Source organism: Periophthalmus magnuspinnatus, chromosome 14, assembly GCF_009829125.3.
Source record: "Periophthalmus magnuspinnatus isolate fPerMag1 chromosome 14, fPerMag1.2.pri, whole genome shotgun sequence".
NCBI lineage: Eukaryota > Metazoa > Chordata > Actinopteri > Gobiiformes > Gobiidae > Periophthalmus > Periophthalmus magnuspinnatus.
The window spans coordinates 12,752,990-12,775,148 of NC_047139.1; the positions used below are offsets into that span (position 1 = coordinate 12,752,990).

The 22,159-nt window shown below is 38.3% G+C and overlaps 1 protein-coding gene across 1 annotated transcript in view; it reads left to right on the forward strand.

The window, feature by feature from the left end:
- The window catches only part of LOC117382023 (dapper 1-like), a 48,191-nt gene that overhangs the window by 20,816 nt on the left and 5,216 nt on the right, over positions 1–22,159 (forward strand). The gene's annotated exons all lie outside the window — the stretch shown is intronic.

Consider the following 22,159-nt stretch of genomic DNA (forward strand, 5'->3'; position numbering starts at 1 on the left):
GTTCACAGGACGGATATTAACATTTCCTGAATAACTTTAGAATGATTTTGAGCCGTATCAGAACAAGTATAAGACACATAGACTAGTATACTCCCATGGACCACTATGGAACCTACCTGTATGACTAAGGGATTACACAGATATAAGACTACAATATAACAGAATTTACTATGACTTAAGGTTGAAACTCATATTCTATTGCCTAAAGAAAGTGTTTCATGATGATATTGGAATCGGTTTTGAGTTTCAAGTCTATTCCTTAGTATTGAAATAGTGTTTGAAATTTTAGTATCGTGAAAAACACTAGTACTGAGCAACATACTTGCAAACTATTTCTGGCTACCACTGCTGAATTCATTTGTCCACAGTGTTAAGTCATTAGTGTTACAAGCTGCACAACACATGTACTTTACACATATGGATTATGGTCTTCTTTATATGAAAACATACCAGACATGTTTGCCTGGACCTGTGCTTTAGACATGGGGCTATTTTAGGTCAATAGGGTAAACTGTAACTGTGACTGTAGCACAATGATGTTGTTTTCCATTGGATATTGAGTGAATGGAAAACAAGTACAAGAAATATGATTCAATTACGTCTTCGGCTAGTGCAGTGAGGAATGAAGTAATGTAAATGAGTCATTGCTGCATTAAAAGGACCTGTACCCAAGTTTTCTTTTCATACATTTGAGCAAAATTTATCTTGCCTCGTACAGATATTATATAAACAGCTCTTGAAGTCAAAATATGTCCACTATGTGCCGTTTGCATGTAATTATAAAGTGCTTTATTGTCTGAGAATCTGGTTAGCATGCTAGTTGTTGTAACCATAAATGTGGCAGCAAAACTCTAGTTTGGTTTCTGAAAGTTGTGAAAAATAATTATGGAGAATAAATAGGATGTTTGTAATGCATAAAGTAAGTGAGGAATAACTGGACCCCTGCAAACCATTTAAAATGACTAGTTCTGTTTTTCACATTTTTTCAGACAGTAAAAATCAGGTAGAGCACCTTTAAAGTTGAGATATTTGAATGTGTGAAGTTTAAAACACAAAAGGGCACTTTCTGGATTATCACCTCATGATGTCACAAGATGGATCTGAACACTTGAGCTTTTCATAGTGGTGTTAATCAAACATGCCAGAATGGTATGGTATGTTTGCATTTGGCCATCATAAAGCTGCTATAGTTCAAACAATTATGTGATAAAGGACATTTTCAAATCAGATGCCATTTGAAATTTTTTATATGTAGCTGAAGAATTTTGCTTTACTGCTAAATAAGAAATTCTTGGTCGACTAAAGACATGTTCTGCTGATTGATTAGTTGACTAAAAAAGGGGGCGCGGCAAAAGCTCTCAAAACTATTTACGTATCTTTACGTATCTAACCCAAACTGCACTTGAAAGAATACTGCACAGGAGTTCAGGCAAAAACATATATTATTATAATTATAATATATAGAAATAAATTACTAGGAAACAGTGACATATTAGACAGATTAAACTTGTGAATCATGAGTTTAATCTGCCTTCTTGCATATAAATATCAAATAATGCCAAATCTTCAGCTGACTCACTCACTCCCTAAATTCTCCTTTCTGCAGAATTAAAATCTTCCATCACTGTTGAAATGAAAATATGACTAGGGTTGGGCAATAACCGTTTTTCTTACTAAAAACACATGGCCATTTGTTATTAGGGTTCATGAGCATCAGTGGTGGACGATAAAGCACAAAAAGTAAAGTACTGCACTTAAGTACAGATATCTAAAAATTCTACTCAAGTACATATTACAGTAGATACTTTTTACTTTTACTTCACTACATTTAAGAGCAGGTATCTGTACTTTCTACTCCACTACATTTTTTAACTGGACTGAAAAGTAAAACGTACTTTTCATATGATTTGAGGGGTTATTTTTACCATGTTTGTGGAAACATCCTGACTTGTTTTCGAGTTCAAGCTTTGAGCAAACAAAAATACATAAACAAAATTCATAAGAAAAACTAAGATACTGATTCGTATTGCTACCGTTGACCAAAATATAGATTTTTTAAAAATCAGTATCTCTACATTTAACAACACTTGTGTTAAATACTTTTACTTTTTACTCTTAAAGTATATTTTTAAACAGATACTTAAATACTCTGACTTAAGATTTTTTCACATGATACTTTTTGCCTCTGTATCTGTACTTTTACTTGACAAAATTGGGTAGTTCATCCGCACTGATGAGCATAGATAATACAGTTTGAAACACTGCACAGGATTGACTGAAAAACTCCCAAACTGATCACTGCAATGTGCACTTTCATGTCTTTATCACAGTTCATACACATTGTTTCAACTAAGCGATTAATTGCACTGCTTTACCGATGACTCAAATCTTCCATTGAAATTTCTTTTCCTGCTAATTTTGTCAAAACTCTTGTCTAGGGTGGACTGGGTGGAGCTTTATAGAGTGCTTTGTCCACATGTTTTCTTTAAAAGGACTGTATGTGAGATTTAGATTTTAAATTCCATAAACATGACCTAACCATGTCCCCAGATACGAGGTTAAACATGTTCAAATCAAATATAGCTTTGGTGCTTTGGTTCTCAACACGATTAGCCAATCAGAAGAATGTGCCTCACATGAGTCTTATTTGGGTTGCCAGTTTCAATGCTGAAATCCAGTAGGTTTAAACCTAAAAGGTTTAATCTGATCTGAATTGTCACTGCCTAAACCCCAGCACCAACAGCCAATCATTAATCAGTGCTAGTGCAGCCTCTGCAGCTCAGTGAGTGAATTCTGGAGGTTGGAGCTTTCACATGAAGTAAGACATATACTGGGAATGAGGTCCTCTATCTGCAGGTTAAGGCACTGTCAAGCCAGGTTCAGTTATGATTGTAATGCCTTTCTTAAAACTGTAAGAGCTTTAAACACATCTACAGTGTTACAATATCTACTCTGCTTCAACAGATCCTGGTGAGAGCAAGCTAAAAAAAAACCTATTCACAAAAATGTCTGGCCTATTTTTGTAGGCTGTAAGTCTGGGGAGAGGCTATAAATTTTGCCGGTGGCCCACACAAACCCTATGGACAGCCGGTCTAATGGGTCTTTCCTGCTCTGCTCTATATAAAATCTCCATAAAAAGCATACATAGTAAACATAGTGTGGTGGAATTACCGCTGGGTGCTGAGTGCTGACAATAGGTGGCTTGTCTAGAGTCCAGAAGAAATATTAAGGCCCGTGCCCTACAGTGTATCAATCTGTTTGTGGCTAACCCCTAACCACTTTGCCCTATATTCACAAATGCATATAACATTTAAAGGAATGCTTCTAGACTTTTTAATTAAGTCTAGACTGGGTATACAGTAGTGAAAATACTGTACAAGTAATAGGTACTAATAGGTTAAGTAGTATTGGTAGTAATAATAGTTGCGTTCATACAAGGTTTAGTCCTGGTTTTGTCCTAGTTAATCCTGATGCAGACTGTTGAGTCTATTGTATTGTGACAGCACTAATCACTCAACAATTAGTACAAATTATAATCATGATGATAATAAAAAAAACACTATTTATCTAGTACTTTTTTATATTACCACATGGCCTTATATCTATGTAGTCCCTCAGTCATCCAAGTATGTTCCCTAGTGGTCCATGGGTGTATACTACTCTACGTGGTCTTATTCATGTTCTGATACATCTCAAGATCATTCTTAAGATATTCACCAGGAGTCATTTCTGCCCTATGAACATGACTTTTAGTATTGATAACTGCTCAAATTAGTATTTAGTTTCAGTACTAGTTTTAGTATTGATTAGTATCTGATTTTCAATACTTTTGATAACTCTAATGCAGACTTGGTTTTCCATAATAAAGAGGTAAAAGGAGTGGGAGTATTAGTAGCATTAGTAGTGGTAACATTGCAGGATTACTTCTGCATAGGGTTATGCTTTAAAGGGAATTTTAATCAAGATGGATTGATCTTGGATCTTTTTAATCAAGAGTGCTATAGCCAATCCTCATGTCATACCATGCCGTTTAGACCAGTGCTACTTCTTCCATAGTAGTTGTTAAAGTAGCAGCATTAGCAGTAGTGATAACAGTAGTGTCCTTGAGCAAGACCATTCACACACATGGCCTACTGGCTCGTTGTAACCTATAAGAGCGACATCTGGCATCAAAGCAGCCAAATCATTACATGGCTGGTGTGCTGCAATGGGGACAGTATTTATCAGGAATATAATATAGATTGTAGAATTCATAGTGGTAACATATGTGAAACCAAGCCTTTTACCATTTTATGATGGTTTTACATAGCAATGGTATTGGATTAAACAACATCTAGCATTCATTTTTACGGGTGCTTTTATTTCACCAAAATACTTAAACCATGCATTCTTACTGTGAGCGAGGTTGCCTCTCCACAGACCTAGCTTGTAACTTAGCTTGGCTCCATGGATAGATTGCCTGTCCCACCAGTCTCTTGTACATTCTGTTCAAATCCAGAAGAGTCTGGAATCGGAGCGTAGAGCGTGACAAACCAACCACAGCCTCTATTTGTATCACATGTTTTTCAAATGCGTAATATTCTCCTTCAGAACAAGATATACTTTTTTTTTTTTAAACCAGAGATAAATAAGAGCTTGGTACTTTGATCGTTGATTCTACAGAAACATTCACTGTTTCTTAGTCTTCTGTGTAGTTTTTTAATCCTGAACCACCACGTTTATTATGACATGAATGGATCTTGCGTCTCACTGATTAATTCACCTGTCAATCATACCCTCTGAAATCAGGGAGGCAGGATACAGTTCTAGACCCACTCGTCTTAGTAAAGCTTTGTCAAAGAGTGTGGTTCTGGCTGCTTAATCCCCTTAAAAGCATAATATATCTTCTTTTCAGATAAGTTAGCTCCATTGCGCAATTGCTTCTCATTTGAACTTGACAACGTAGACCACATTATCCATCCTTACTAACAATATCGTACACAGCCAAAGTAGTTCCTGTCGTATAATCCCTTAACCTCACTTGTCCTATTTATGTAGGGACAGTGGGCACATCAGCTGCCTGTACTGTCCCACCCATCGCACAGCTGTCGCATATTTCACATGCTTTTACATATTAATTTTAAACACCAGACTTATGACCCATCCTCGCTCCCTATCCCGGTCCAATGCAGCCTTGTTAAACTCCAAGCACACACTGTTAATTGTGTGGCGAGGGGAATGCCTGGCAGTTTTGACCCCTGCTTCAAATGCCACTCTTTGGCCTATCACTACAGGCCTAGTGAGTGTGTGTATGTGTGTATGAATATGAAAAATATGTGCGCGTTTGGGAGGGGGAACAAGCAACTATTGAAGCAGTGTGGTCCTTGGAAGTAGTTGCCCAAAGTTGCACACTGGGTTTCTTTATGTGAGCTGTGGTAGACATAAAACTAGCTTAAGTTTTGCATATGCACACACACAAACCAGTAAGCCACTTGCTATACATTTCTGATGTGTATAACCGACGTTTTACTGCAGTATTAAAGGGTCTGTAGCTGATTTATTTCCATATGTTCAAGCAAAAATATGTCTTACCCCAGTACAGATATATTGCAGTAGCAGCTCTTGAGGTCAAAATACGTAAAGTGTCTGCATCAAATTATAAAGCGTTTTATTTATCATCCAATAATCAGAATGTGTATGATTAGCATGCTAGTTGTTGTTAGCATCACTGTGTTGCCAAAATCTTGCTCTGCTCTCTGATGCGGTGAAAAGCATTTAAAAACAGAATTAGTTCATTTTCTTCATTTTATGTTTTTTTCACCTCACCTTCAGTAAGGTCTAAGGATACTGGAGAGGAGAATCCAACCCATAGGCAAAACGTAGATTCAGGAGGAGCAGTGTGATTTTAGCCCTGGTTGTGGAACACTGGACCAGCTCTATACTCTCCATCAGTCTAGGGCTAAAGGCCATTTGCCCAACCAGTCCACATATGCTTTGTGAATGTGGGGAATGCATTCTCCAGATGACGTCCTTTGGGAGGTGCTCTGGGAGTATGGGGTCCGGGGCTCTTTGCTAAGGGCTGTCCAGTCCCTGTATGACCGGAGCAGGAGCTGTGTTCGCATTGCCGACAGTAAGTCAGACCTGTTCCCGGTGCATGTTGGACTCCACCAGGGCTGCCCTTTGTCACCGGTTCTGTTCATTACATTTATGGACAGAATTTCTAGGCGCAGCCAGAGACCAGAGGGGGTCCAGTTTGGGAACCACAGGATCTTATCTCTGCTGTTTGCAGATGATGTTGTTCTGATGGCTTCATCGCACCAGGACCTGCAGGAGGCACTGGGGCAGTTTGCAGCTGGGTGTGAAGCAGCTGGGATGAGAATCAGCTCCTCCAAATCTGAGGCCATTGTTCTAGACTGGAAAAGGTGTCTTGGCCTCTTTGGGTGGGGAGTCCTTGCCTCAAATGGAGAAGTTTAAGTATCTTGGAGTCTTGTTCATGAGAGGGAAGGATGGAACGTGAGATTGACAGGCGGATCTGGTGCAGCGACAGCATCACAACAGACACAGCTCCTTTTTCACTGCAACAGTCCGGTGCAGAGTCAAAAGGCAAAGCTCTTGATTTACCAGTCAGTCTACATTCCTACTCTCACCTATGGTCAAGAGCCATTGCTTCTCCACGACGAGAAGAGTCAGCTGAGGATGCCTCCCTAGGGAGGTATTCTAGGCATGTCCCATCGAGAGGAGACCACGAGAAAGACCCAGCACTCGCTGCAGGGACTATGTCTCTCGGCCAGAGATTACTAATATTGCAGGGTTACTCAAACATGAATGAAACAAAAACACAACTCTTTGAGGAGGTAACAACATAACATGGCTGTAAGCTCACAAGAATCCATTTTGTGTAAGGCAGGACCTTTAAAATGGTTATTGCTGCTTCCCAAATCCTCAGTCATCATCTTGTGGCATCTCTATTTGTAATTTATTATAGATTTAATGAAACGCGACATCCCATTAGCTGACGCGACATTTAGCTTTGCCTTGCTTCCAGAAAGAACAGCTTTAAATGATTAATAGCATTTTAATAAGCCTAGATCAATGATTACAATGGTTTACAGATGGGAAAGACTATGAGCACTTCAATTTGATTTTGTTTGTAATCTCAAGTTTTCATCTAGGAGATAAATTATTCCTGAAATGATTCCAACGGCAGTGATTGTGTGTGGCCCGGATTGAAACAGCGTGTCCGACAGCCGTGATGTTTGTACACAACATGAGCAAGTTCTGGCAGAGGAAATGGAGCAGACCGCAAAAAATGGGTTTAATGGGCAACGGGGAAGTTAGCCACCAGAAATAGCTAATTAGGCTATGTATAAACATGAGGGTCTGGGCAAAAATGGCAGCCGACTGAGTTTCTTTCTCTGTAGGTTGAGCTAGCTATGGGGAGGTTTGATCATGGTCTACCCACTTCATACATCATCTTGTCTTTATGATTGGTGGAGGTGGATGTTATCAGATGTTTAAATAACGTATGAAAGGGTCTAAAAAGGGCCTGTACCCCATTTGTTTCATGTATTTAAGCAAAATTTGTCCTGCCCCAGTACAAATATACTGCATAAACACAAGGTCAAAATAGGTCTGCTGTATTGACCACTAATCAGGAAGTGCACGGTATCATACCGGTTGTTGTTAGCATTACTTTGATGGCAAAACTCTGCTCTGAAATTTGTGAAAAGTTCCTACAAACCCATCATGGTGAATAATTAAGGTGCTCAGAATGCATAAGGTAAGTGAGTAATAACTTTGGACCACTGCAAACCGTTTAAGATGAACCATTACATTTTAGTTTCATGTTTTTAGGACAGTAAAAAACAGATACAGAGCCTTTAAATATGAGTGTAGATATGTTTGTTTAGAAGTAGTTGTTTTGGAGTGTCTCATGCCCTCTGCTGGAAATAGTGGGGAGTGGTGCATGTTTAAATGGCCAATTAGCAGCATGGCTATTTGTTTAGGTCAGAAGGAGACAACTTCACCAATCAGGAAGTCTATTTAATTGTGTGAATTAAAAAAAAAATCTATTTTTTATGGTGTGTTTGTGTTGGCAAATCACATTATACAATACCATCACATATTATACTAAAGAATGCACATATATTTTTGAATTGTGAATTTTAGTGCAGAATAACATAGGATTTATTAAAAAGCTTGGAATTGAAAGTCAAAATCTTTATGTTTGTGGCCAGATGTAAAAACCATAGAGATACATAGAGATACATTAGCAAAAACAATGTAAAAACTATAATATATATATATAGCTAATATATAGATTGACATAGCTAGCCTCTTAGCCGCCACGTTGAAAATAGGAAGTGAGCATTGGCGTGATTCACTTTCTATTGAAAAATCATGGTCTCTTACTGTAACTGCTGCTGTCAGGCTTGTAATTCAGTTCTGGTCACCACTCCCTCCTTCGCATCTCAAGCCAGAACCAAACATGGAGCTCACTGGTCACCTTTATTTACAAGCAAATCACATTTCCCTCACCTCAGATCGACAGTTTAGTGCTTCACTCATTCACTGCAGAAATCCATGATGTTTTTCAGTCCTTTGTGATGACATACTTCATCAGGCCACTTCTATACACAGTCTATGGTCAGAATACTTTTGAATGAGCGCTATGTTTAGTATATTAAGAAATACTACTAATTTTGACATGAAACAGTTTGTATTCTTACTTGTGCTGCTGTCCTAGAGCTGTATTGTTGTGAGAGGGTGACGCTAGGCTAACCGCTACAATCATATGCTCTCAATTAGGCGTCTCCTGCTGATTGTTTTACATAACAGCTGCAGCGTGCTACATTCCAGTGTGCATGAGTACTGAGGAAAGCCCATAGGAACAGTGCTGACAAATGACTCTCCACCACTGTCTAATGAACTCTGTAAAGACATTATCATGACGGTGTAAACATATGTATGACATGCTTTATGGACATCACGGGATAGGGTCAGCAGAAGTCTTTGCGTTTTGACAATATTGCAAAAGTAACCAAAAAACGCGATGCCACTGTCTGAATGTCAACATGATTTATGCTTGTTTTAGAAAGGCCAGCAGCTCATCCATCAGTCAGCAGTCATCTATTAAAAGAACTTTTTTTTTTATATAGTCTACTGTTGTAGACTCATGAAAAACATACCTGGAGATGTATTTTTGCTTTGTTCACACCTGTTTCGTTAATCCATTACTCCAAAGTTGTCTCTTGCGCCGTTTTTAAGCCCATAAACCATCACTGGACACATTCGATGGACAAATTGTGTTCCCATTGCTCACAGCAGAGGGAGTTAGAATGTGAAATACTTACCCCAAGGTGACCAAAATCATGTTTGAAAGGGAATTAAAGTCACAAGAATGGATAATATGTGTTCTTTATATTCTCCTATGTTAGTATTAGTGATGTATTTGGCCATTGTATCCTTGTGCAAGACACTTGAACCAATTTGCTCATTACAAATGTGTTGATGTGCTTTCGAAAGTTACAGTGTAAGCAAGTGTACTGTAAATTGTTATTCTTATCATATTTTACTTTATTTTGTGTTATAGGTGCTGCATTTGATTTGTACTGCCTTAAAACGCGGAAAAAAGAAACACGTTCATTTTAAAGTACTATATTATGCAAACTGAGCATCCAAATTATTCAACAAAATGAGTTTATAAGAGTTTTTCGCAGTTACCAGTGTAACGTGCAGTACCTGATTATAGGGGACTCATCCTCTAACCAAAGGGTTTCTACTTCATGTCTTACCTGAAGTTGAAGTTGGTACTGGCATAAAAAATGACCAAACTACAACCACAAGACTTTCAATACAGCAACCCCTTGACAGAAAAAACCAGAGCAACTGAATGCAAAAAAACAAAACTTCTAACGGACAATGGTGGTGTTATAGCAGCCGCTGCCTGAAGACATCCATGACGAGGTGAATCACATGTGTCTGTAATGTCTGCTGATGCCTTAGGTGTCTCCCATAGTCACATTACTGACAGATGGTAATGCTTTCCCATTTAGTCACAATTTAGACACAACGCAAGGATTCAAACAACAACCTCGTCCTGTAATTTTAATGTTTACTTTATCCTGAGTCAAACTGATTGCAGGCTGTTTAAAAGGCAATCTATCATCGATTTCTGTCATCACAAATGTGCAGGTCTTGTTTCTTTCAGTTAGTTTTAGACAAGTCAAGACAAAGTAGGCTAACATTGTTTTTAGCTAACGATGATGCTACACGTTGTGCGCGAACTTACCTACATTTTGGGTGATGTAATTAGCCTGCCAAAGTTGATTAATGCTACGAGAACAAGCTACAGCTGCATACTGTTTATATTTAATTGGACTACGGATTCTTCTTTGGTCATGTTGGCCTAGTTGTTTTGTCAAATAAAGGAATATGTATGTAGCTAGGGTGTGCAGGTACTACGAATTTGGACAATACTTGAGAGAACCTTTTTATTTTAATTTTTTGGAGGTTTTTTTTTCTGCTTTCATGATTTTCTATCTTAAATCAGAATTATAATGTTCATAAATCATATTGAAAAGCTGTTATTTGAGGAGAACTACATTTTTTTTCAATGTTGTGGTCACACTAATTGAGTAACTTTGTAAAGCGCTCTTCCAAACACCAGGCAGAAAAACTTGTTATCAAAAGAATTATACTTTGTTATCAGTTTTCGGAAGCGATATTTATGGGGGTACTAGTGTTTATTTTTTCAGAACGGTCCTGATTTCTTTAAATACTTCAACAACACCCCCCAATAAATAATTACAAAATCCTGAGTCATTACCCTATATACATCACCATGCAAATTTGTATAAAACAGGACTCTTTAGATGCGAGTGTTGCTAGCACAAACTGTTCTTAATGGACTAGCATGCGGTCTTCAGCTTGTGTGTTGCTAATTGCTACAGCATAACTATCAAATCTGTGTCATTCATTTCAGGCGCTGGCATGTAGCAGCTGGTGGCAATGTGCAAGACGCCACAGCAGCTAGCATATACACCGTTTCTCACACTAATTTGTTAAAAATGTACCCTATATTTTGCAGTTTTTTCTGCAATTCTTTATTAAAGATGCAAAATCTTTGAAAGAAATATTCTGAAAAGAGCTTCACTACATTTGTTTTAATCTAAATGCCGTAATGGTGATGACTAGGCTATTAATACACTTGATGTACAGTGAAGCAATGCAACATGTTAGCTTTTAAAGTGAAATCACATCCAGTTACCCAAAGTAGGCCTATTCCAAGTCAAAATAAATCAGCTAGCATTTGGCTGCTCTGCTTATCGTACTGTTTATATGAATACACTACTTTAGCCAACTCAATCAACTCAAAAGTGAAATCTTTCAACATATTGTACTCACACTGTGTTAAAGGCACCGTACCAGTTTTTTTTTTTTTTATCTTGAAAATGTGAATAACTGAATCTCAAACAGTTCGTATTGTTATTTCTCACTTACTTTATGCATGCCGAGCATTTTATTTATTGAAGTTTACAAGCGCTTTTCCCTAGGCCAGCACGGAGTTGTGCGGTCACGGTTATACTAACATGTAGCATGATAACAGTGCACTTCCTGATTCCCAGATAGTTAAATATATTATAATTACATGCAGACATTACACAGCTGACTTATTTTGACCTCAAGAGCTGCTTATACAGCATATGTGTATTGGGACAAGACACATTTTGCTCAAATACATGGGAAGAAAAAAAATCTTTTACAGGCTCTTTAAACATTCCCATAGCAACCTGCCCAAACCAGAGCAGCGCCGCTTGTGGCTGCGGTCTCTCTTATGAGGAAAGTTTGGAACCAGTGTTTAAGTTTAGCGCGGCTTTCGACTCACCACTGTTTACAATGGTCTTCCAACGGCGACAGCTTTCCATTCTCCAGGGCCAGCGCAGGCCTGATTATGTTTGGGAAAAAACACGGAATTTCACGCACTTATCCTCTTTTATAACTATAATCTCTCGTTACATGCCGTCCGATGGTTAAAAGGCCTATATTACACAAAATGGATTCTTGCGAGCTTTAAACCATGTTATAACCTCATTGCCTCGTCAAAAATGCCAGTTGTTGTATTTTGTTTCATTCACACATGTTTGAGTAATCCAGCAGATTTAGTCTGTCTACATCTCCAAAGATTGCTCTGATCCACCTGGTCATGTCATGAAGTGGTAGTTTTCAAGTTAACAGCTACCTTTTACCTTTTGTTCAGTAGAGGGAGGTAATTCCAGAGCTGAAATCATCCAAATGATTCTAAGGAAGGTGTATGGAGTTTAAAACACAGTGGAGCACTTCCTGTATTACCATCTATCATAAGGTGGAACAGAGTGATCTCCGTTTATATAACTCAGCCTAAATTTGCAGGATTTGGGTGTTAAACATGTGTGAATGAAATAAAATGTTACTGATGAGGAAACATCTTAACATAGATCGGAGAATAGCACAATACGGGCCCTTTAAATGACATGACGGACTGAATACCTGCATGGTTGGGTCTGAACAGCTGTGGAGGAGGAGGACTTGTAAAATGGGGTAAGTTTGACGAGCATTATGCGTGTCGGGTCGCTAATGTGTGCGGTTTGTACCAGTCTTGGGTCGTGGTGTGTTTTACTCGGTGGGGGTATTATATGAAGTTTTGCGTTTCATTACAGTGCAAAAAAGCAAGCTTATAAAAACAAATGGCAGGCTCGTGCTTCTCCAGTTGTCTGAAATCCTTTCCAGTGACCTAACAGTGGGTAAACACAAGCTGTCTGGTTCTCACACTTAGCCAGGGACAAAGAAAACAATGAGCATTTGCTATGACTATGTAAAGGTAGCCTAAATAATAGTGTATTTTTAAAATTCATTAAAGAGCCTGTATCCATTTTCTTTCCATGTATTTCAGCAGAATGTGTCTTGCTCCAGTATAGATATTGTATAAGCAACTGAGGTCAAAATCAGAACTGATCAGATAATCAGGAAGTGCACTGTTAGCATGGCGGTTGTTAGCAATAGTATGACCGTGACAACAGAACGCTCTGGCCTCTGAAAGTTCTGAAAAGTGCCAATAAACTCATTCTGATAAATAAAAATAAGTGTCTTGCCCCAGTACAGATAATATTATATAAATTTGCATCTAATTATAACTCGTTTTCTCTTCATAATCAGGAAGTGCGCGGTTATGATCCACGTGATGGTAAAACTTCACTCTGGCCTCTGAAACTGTGAAAACCACTTCATCACATAAATTATATAAATTATTTGGATGCTCAGAACCACTGTGGGGCGACGGTAGCTCAGTTGGTGGAGTGTTTGTCCTCTGATCCAAAAGGCTGGCAGTTCGAATCCCACTCCTGACATAAAAATCACAGGTTGGCGGTGAATGCTGTTGTTGTGTCCTTGGGTCAAGAGGCTTAGCCCACCTCGCCCCCAGTGTGTGTGAATGGGTAGCTGCTTGATGTAAAGAGCTTTGAGTGCCTTGAAAGAGGAAAAGCGCTCTAAATAAAAATGTGACCTTTTACTGCAAACCATTTAAAACAAACTAGAGGAAATCAAATACAGCTCCTTTAAGTAATTAATCATGTTGGATATGGGTATATGCATGCATTAGAATAAGACAGCTGTGCAGTTTCAGAAACGTGTCAACTTTGAGGTGATTAACCCTCAAACGGAGCAGGTTACAGTATCCAGTCACTCTCTGCTCCTACACTAAACTATTTATGCCAGGGTTGTATAACAGTTAATCACTACCAGAGCACTGCTGCTGTACAAGTGTGCAGTTGGCTCACGAAAATCATTACGACACCTTTTAATGTTGGGATATTTGAAGTTTTTAATGTTCTTAAAATAAAGCGTTTTGAATGGTGCGTTCTTTAGTGTAGGGCCAAATATTGCGTAAGATGTTCTACCACAGCTGTTAGATGTTTGGGTTCGCTTTTGTTGTGGTGCAGAGAAGGCCACAGAGCTGAGACAAAATGCAGAGTGAAACTAGAGTGGATACGGGCAAACCAGAACCATACTGACTGTCTTTGTGTCCATGGGCAAGACATTTCAACAAACACATGATTTATCCGCCTTGATTATGTTTGTTGGGTGATTATGAGAAGTCGATTCTTATACCTATAACAGTATTCAAATGTGGACATTGTGTCTTTGAGCAAGATCTTTAATACCTTTCTGTTGAAGGAATGATTTTAGGTGTGCAATATATTAATACTAATCTTGTGTTCTTGGACAAGTCACTTAATTTACAATCGTGATGCATAAATTAAAAGGATGTGTGCATTAGGTGATGATCAAAAAGCATGGTGGTTTGATTCTCTCAACCTTATGTCTTTGGGCAAGACACTTCACCCACTGTGGCATTGTATGAATGATTGTCAGCATGTATTAAGTGGTGATCAAAAGGATTGGTAGTTCAATTCCCATTTCCAGTTTTGCCTGCCGAGCGTGGCAGATGGTATTTGTTTGCCATTAGGTTGGTGTTTTTATTAGGTTTGATTTCCACTTCTGGTACGGCATAATGACATTGCTTCTTTTGGCAAGACACTTCACACACTTGCTTGACCTTATCAGATTGAGTGTGTTTGTTGAATGATGTAAACTCCTTTGACGGTGCCTTAAAGGTACAGTGACAGTCAAAAGTTTGGACACACCTCATTCATTTCATTTTATTTTTTTCCCCTTTATGTTTCCTACTTTCTGCATTTTATATACACAAATATATGGTACAAGATGTAAGGAATTATGTAGTAATTAAAACATAGTTAAATAACTCAATACATTTTATATATATATTTTTTTTATTCAGTTTCTTCAAAGTAGCTTTGTCGACAGCTATGCAAACCATTGATGTTCTCAGTGAGCTTCTTGATAGTTACCTGAAATGGTTTTCACTTTACAGGTGTCCTACATCAGGGTTAAGAAGTTAAGAAATGCAAAAAGTGCAAACTGGTGACCACAGCAAAGGGTGGCCATTTAAAAAAAACAAAAGTAAAACAAGTTTATTTTTGTTTACTACTGCCATGTGTTCATTTAAAGTATGAAATGTGAAAAGCATGTATCCAAACTTTTGACTGTGCTTTGTAAATGTGACCATTTAGGTGCATAGACTTTCTGAAGATCACGTTTACCTCACTACAAAACCTCCATAGACCTTTTCACTTCCTCTCTCTGTTTCCAATCTCCCATCGCTCTCCAACCCACTCCTCACTACACTCTTTGTCTCCATGTTTGGTCACCTCCTCTCTCTCTTTATAGCTCTCCTGTAGCGCCAATGTTTCCTCTCCAACTCTATTAGACCACTTACAACTGTTTTATGTCCATTGTGTACTTTCCAACTCGGGATATTACTTTTGACAAATAGTAGCACTTCAAAACCTTTACCGTGTCATTTTTGATTCATTTTAGTCTGTTATCTGGTAACAAAACCATAAATAAGGTGGTATTAAAGTTTCAGATAGAGCATTTGGTACGTTTTATGCCAAAGTAGAAACATGTGGATTGGGAAGTGGTTCCTGGAGTGATTTTGGGGCCAACCTCACCACACCGAGATCTCTATGTCTCTGGTGCTGACACAAGCTGTTTTCATTAAATGCATTATAAAGCTTTATGGAATCCATGCAGGGAGGAGTATGACTGAAGAGGCAAATAACACTGTGCATTGTAGACAAAAGAATGTTGCTTTAGTTCTGTACCAGGTTTTTTCCATGTATTTGACTCTTGGCTCAGTGCAGGTATATTGTATAAGCTGTTCTTGAGTTCTCTGTCCGCATCTCATAAAGCAGTTTATTGGTGGAGTATCAAGAAATGTGCGTTGGCATGTTAGCTGTTCTTAGCCTTACCCTCACGGCATAACTCAACGTTGGTCTTAGATTTATGAAAAGCGCTTCTAAGCTCATCAAGGTGAATAATTAGGATGAAGTGAGGAATAACTTTGGACCTTTGCAAATAGTTTTAAAAAACGTGGAAAAACTGAACTAGTTCATTTTAAACAGTAAAAAATCAGGTACAGCGACTTTAAAGAAGACATTTTGTCCTTTTTGAAACTATAACATACAGAGATAATAATTTTACATTTTATTTACTGTAAAACACAATATTGAGCTAAAATGTCTTTAACAGAAACTGATCCAATCACTTCCTGTTCAGAACTGCAGATGAATGTTCTTTTTTTAAAGAAAATTTGGTTAAAAAAAAAAAAAATTAACGCTTTTTCACAAATTATCCAGCTTTATAAACATGCCCCCCTTGTCTTTGTGTTGATTCTGCGACATTTAAAAAGGTCCCATGTTACAGAAATTGACTCTTGTGAGCTTTATGTCATGTTAGAATTGTTACGTCCACAAAAATATACCTGGAGTTGTGTTTTGTTTCATTCACACATGTTTGAGTAATGCTTTATGGTTTGTGTTAAACATGTGAGAATGAAACAAAACAACTCCACTTATTTACGTACGAGGAAGCAACATTACAACATGCATCAGAAAGTAGCGTAATATAACCCCTTCAAATCCCATTCTCATGTGTGTCATAACCAAGTAGCCAAATGAAAGGATAATATAATAATCTCATGTCATTTGTATGCCAGAAATCAAAGGTAAACAGATGTTAGACCCAAAAAAAACAGTGTAAACCTCACAACACAAGCTCTTTTGTTGACCCGTAGAGAGAGCAGTGAAAAAGAATGGGCTCTCAGTAAAGTTTTAGGGTTCCCCGGAGATGGAGGAGTACTTAGCTGAAGAGGCAGCCTGTTCCACTGCTGCGGGTTTGACCACAGCTCCTCTGTCTGGCTCTGCTCCACTCTAGGGGGCCGTCAACCAAAGCAAACAGACCCAAGTTCACAGGTCACACACCACAAAGCACGGTGGTTAGTCAGGCTGAGGGCAAAAGAGATTGTCATTAGGGCTGTACAATGAGAAAAAGATGCGATATTCAATAATTTTGTTTTTTATCACGGTAATGATATTATTGTGATATTCCGGCACAGTAAGTTCAGTTATATTAAAGCAAACGAGGCACACGTGTGACCGGTGTTGTTTGTGGAGCATAAAGTAGCCACGGGAACTTTTGGAAAGCACTCTCCGTTTAATCTGGTTAAATAGTAGAAAATAGGATCAACATGTGCCGCTATTAATCGGTCCAGCCCAAACTACAGGGAGAAGATAATGGACGGAGTTAGCATCTTCCCGCACATCTTCACATGAATAAATTAAAAACAGAACTTCATATCAACTTAAATACAAGTCAGATATTGTTACAGATGTAAATAAAGACAAAAATAATAACAAAAGGACATTTAAATCATTACAACAGATGGCTGACCTCTTCCCAAAGGGAAGAGGCAGTGGTCAAATCCCAAATTTATACGAGGGGCAAGGTGAAGGTCACACGAAAAAGAAACAAAAATACAGAAGAAGCAGCTGGAGAATAAATCAAACGCCAGGTATGGACAAAACCGTAATAAAACAAAGCATAATTTTGTGTAATTATACAGATATGTGAACTGGTTACATGCACCTTGATTTAATAGTCAAACTAGGTCAAAATAAGAACTTAAGAGATTAACCAATGCCAACCCAAGACGCTAAGGGAAATCATGAATAAAATCTGCCTTTTAGTCTATTTTACTTTCCAAAAACACTTAACCTCTTTTCAATATTGATTATTGCATCAGCCAATACTGCAATATTGATATTTTTGCAAATATTAAGCACCTGTATTTATCATGTCAGAAATATGGTGCGTTTTCCATAGACACTGGCAGTATATTGGTGCTAATATCAATTTTGGCCAATTTGTACGATTTTGGGTAGCATTATCAAAGTAATTCCCATGCAATGCAGTACCAATATTTTTCAAAGCTGGTCCCACTCTTTGTATAGTCCAGATAACAATCACAAGTTTATACTTAACAATTGGTCTATTCATTATTGCAGACTGTACAACACATGGTAAAAAAACAAAAAAGTAAACATCGATCTATATTAAACCATCCCTACTTTTAGTGGGTATTTCTGCCAATGTGCACTCTTCAAAAATAAATCAAAACTGGAGCAGGACTAAACCAAGTCTACATCAGGGCTGACCCAGGATCAAATTCAAACCAAACCAGGACAGTGACCCTTATGAAACACTGGGTCAGAACATGTTTGTGTCCTTGGGCAAGATCACTCAATATAAAGAACGAAAGACAGCCAGAATTATTCCCACAACATTCAGGTGTCAGTTTGTATCTTGCTTTACGATTGTTGTTTTATTTAATAGTGACTTGAGAATACGTGCTTAAAAGATTACATGAGGAGTCCTACAGTGGTTAGTAAAATGATACACTGTCTGGAGAAGCAGCCAGACAGCCAAGTAAAGTATGGACTAAGTGAGCCAATAATAAGCTGCAGTACTAGAAAATACAAGAAATTCTAAAATAAGAACATGAATAAATAAAGTATAGTCAGTTTCTCATCAGTTACCTAAAAAAGGACTTGATGACATTTTAGACTGGAGTTTTAAAATGTGTGACAAATATTCCACTAAAAAGGTCCTATAATACATAAAACTGTGAGCTTTAAGCCACGTTATAACGCTGTTACCTGCTCATACCTGAACTTGTTTTGTTTCATTCACACATTTGAGTGATCTTTTATTATTGGTCTGTCTACATCTCCAAAGCTCAAAATGCTCTGTTCCACCTTGTGATGTCATGAAGGGGTAGTTTTCATGTTAACAGTTACCTTTCGTAAAATTTTTATAAAATTTGTGTAATAAGAAAATGTACTGACCAGTGTTGGCCAAAAACATCTCATAATATTAAACTTGTATTTTTACAAAACACATTTGGAAAGAGATTATACATTATTATGTTATTATGATGTTTAAAAGGAAATAATTTTTTTTTTTTTTTTTACGGAGCTTAGCAGAGTCTGATGTAAAGCTGTTGTTGGAACATAGAGGAGCATTGAAAAAGAAAACCACGGCAGTGGCTTGGCTGACCTGAGTACGGATTAGGATCCATGCATCTCGACTCCGGGGGACACGCAGAAGCGGATGTTCCAGGGGCGAAGACTGGAGAGTGAGCAAGGCAGAAACCTGGTTGTTAGCTGAGTGACTTGTTGTGTCAGAGCTTGATTGCATTCCAGCACAGCCCAGATACTCTGTTCGTATTATCCGATCATAATTTCGTGTTGCGAAAATGCTCAGCGTAGCGTTTGGTCCGGCCCAGAGTCTGTTTGATCCATGTTGAACATTCTGTCTTAGCGTCTGGAGGACATTATTACAAACAAGAAAATGTGAATGCTGGTTGGAAGAAGCTGGGTCAGAGGCGGAGGTGCAAGGTAGGTCCAAGAAATGGGATCTGGCAAAAAACTAGAAAACACAACTGAATACTTGGAACATAACCAAAAACCAGACTGAGCCAAGCTGAACTGTACCACAGAGGATACACTGAAGATACACTGACAATCTGGCAGCATGTGCAGAAATCCTCAGTCCCTTTATACTCCAGAGGTGGAGGCTTGATTGCTGATCAGCTGCAGGTGTGTAGTGGGTGGTGCCAGAATCTCAGGCACAGACACAGAAGGGAGGGGGAAAGACTGCACAGAAAACACAGGAACAGACTGGGATCCTGACAATTTTTCAGTCTCTGTCCTAGTATCAGTTGATATCAGGTATCAGCAATATCAACATCAGTATCGGAACAGAAAAAGCTGGTTTGGTGTATCCCTATTAAAAACACAGTGGACATCACAATGCTGAACAGTGTGTTTTCTGTTTGAGAGAAGAAGCCTAAATATACAGAGTGCGTTAAACATGTGTGAATGAAATAAAACACAACTCCAGGTATGTTTTTGATGAGTAAACATTATAACATAGATCAAAAAATAGTGCAATATGGGTCTTTTAAGTAACAATTTCACAAATTAAATAACGGACATGCCATCTCCATTGAGAAGTGTATGGTCTATCTTCATAGAGGCAAGCAGATGACAAGTTATAGGTCTCATCTGTGGAGAGGCGACCCCACTCAATGTAAGAATGCATGTTTTTCAATGTATGTTTAGCATTCAAAACACCTGAAGTTGAATAAATACATATTGATTGATTGAAGTGTAATGCCACATTGTAGAACATTACAATACAATACAAAAAGTGAACTGACTTTTTTATTGTTTGTTTTGTTTTGTTTGCTTTTAATGGCGCTGTATCAGATTTTTCTTGTCTTAAGACATGAAAAACTAGAGTAGTTCAATTTAAACAGTTTGCAGTGGTCCAAAGTTATTCCTCACTTATCTCATGCTTTTAAAACATTCTCATTATTCACCGTGATGAGTTTATAAGAGTTTTTCACAACTCTAGAGACCAGAGTGGAGTTTTTCTGTGCAACAACAACAACTAGCATGCTAACACACACTTCCCGGATTCTGTGACAATAAAACGCTGAATGCAGACAGGACACAGCAGACATATTTTAACCTCAAGATCTCCTTATATTCTTGTACTGGGGCAAGACAAATTTTGCGCAAATACATGGGGAAAAAACTGGATACAGGGCGTTTAACTATTTTATTATTTTAAGTCATTTTCAAATACAGCTGATGTTTTGAGTTCCCCCGTTGTCTTGCTGTGCCTCTATCGCCTTCTATGTCTTGCTAGGTTGTTTGGACAGCTTTTGGCTAACTTTCAGGCACGTCCCATCCTTTGGCTCACATATAAGTGGTTGTGTGTGAGAGGGAGAAAGAGGACTGTTTTTGTTCCATTGTTTTGATAGCAGAGCATGTGGTCTTACCCATAGTCAGGGAATGGGATATGTTTTTGTATTGTGCGTGCTTTCCTACCTCTTATCACAATTTATTTGTATCCGCACTGCCAATAAATGTGTTTAATTGTGTTCTTGAGATGAGAGGATACAGATGTGTAAGCCCTCTGGATAGGACTTTCAATGAGCAGATTTCCCCATGTTGTTGTTTATGTGAACCAATAGTTGCAATGTTTGTCAGAGAAAATCCATTGAAGTTTATGGAGATTAAAGTGACCACTACATGTTTAAAATTCACAATAGGAGAGAATGCCAAATACAGCCTGGGTAACTACTAGAGTTATGTTCCACACCAAAGATAATGTCAAGAGTATGAATGTGGTGTGTGTGAGTGTTGGTGGTGATCCGAGGAGTGGATGGCGCAGATTGGCAGCCTGTCAGTCTGCCATAGAGCAACTGTGGCTGCAATAGTAGCTTACTACCACCGAGTGTGGAGTGAATGAATAATGCACTGTAAAATACTGTGGGTGTCTTGAATGGCATTTGCTGGCTATGTACAGTATTACATTACAGAAAACTGTAACATCATGAATTACTTGTTTTGGTTTTGGCTAGATGTACTTGCTTCAAATTAATGTTTCCATATAATTTTTTTGTGATTTCATACTAAGGTAGTGAGGATTCACATCAGAGATCAGGTCATTTTAGTTTTAAACTAACTGGATTTTAGCATTAAACTGGCGACCCAAATGAGAGACTCTTGTGAGGCTCTTTCTGCTTTCTGATAGGATAATCCAAAACAGAACCAAAACACCAAATTATAAATAAATGGAACATCATGCCCAATGTTTTTGTAATGATGAATAAAATTGTTATAAAGAAAAGCTATATTTGGTTTGAACAACTTAAAGAGCCCGTATTATTCTTCTCTCAAACAGAAAACACTCTGTTCTACCTTGCGATGTCATGTGGATGTCCAAGAAGTGCACTATTGTGTTTTTAAACTCCATACACCTTCACTAGAATCATTTGGATGATTTTAGGCCTGGAATTGCCAATCTCTACTGAACAAAAGGTGAATGGTAGCTTTTAACTCAAAAACTACTGCTCCGTGACATCACAAGGTGGAACAGAGCTTTTTGAGCTGTGGAGATGTAGACAGACTAAGTGTAGTCGGTTAGACCATGCATAGTCCCTGGTGCCGCGGATACCGTGGGGCTGTACACTGTGATACATGCCTATGTATGAGAGGGAGTGTTGAAAGCAGTCGTCTGGTCGCACTCACAGCAGCTGCAGTGGAAACAGACAGGATCCAGGCCAAAGCTCAGACATGCAAACAACCCCAAACACTGTGTTCCAATTACGCTCTTTTCACTAAACAAAGTATTGCATTTCCTACTGAGT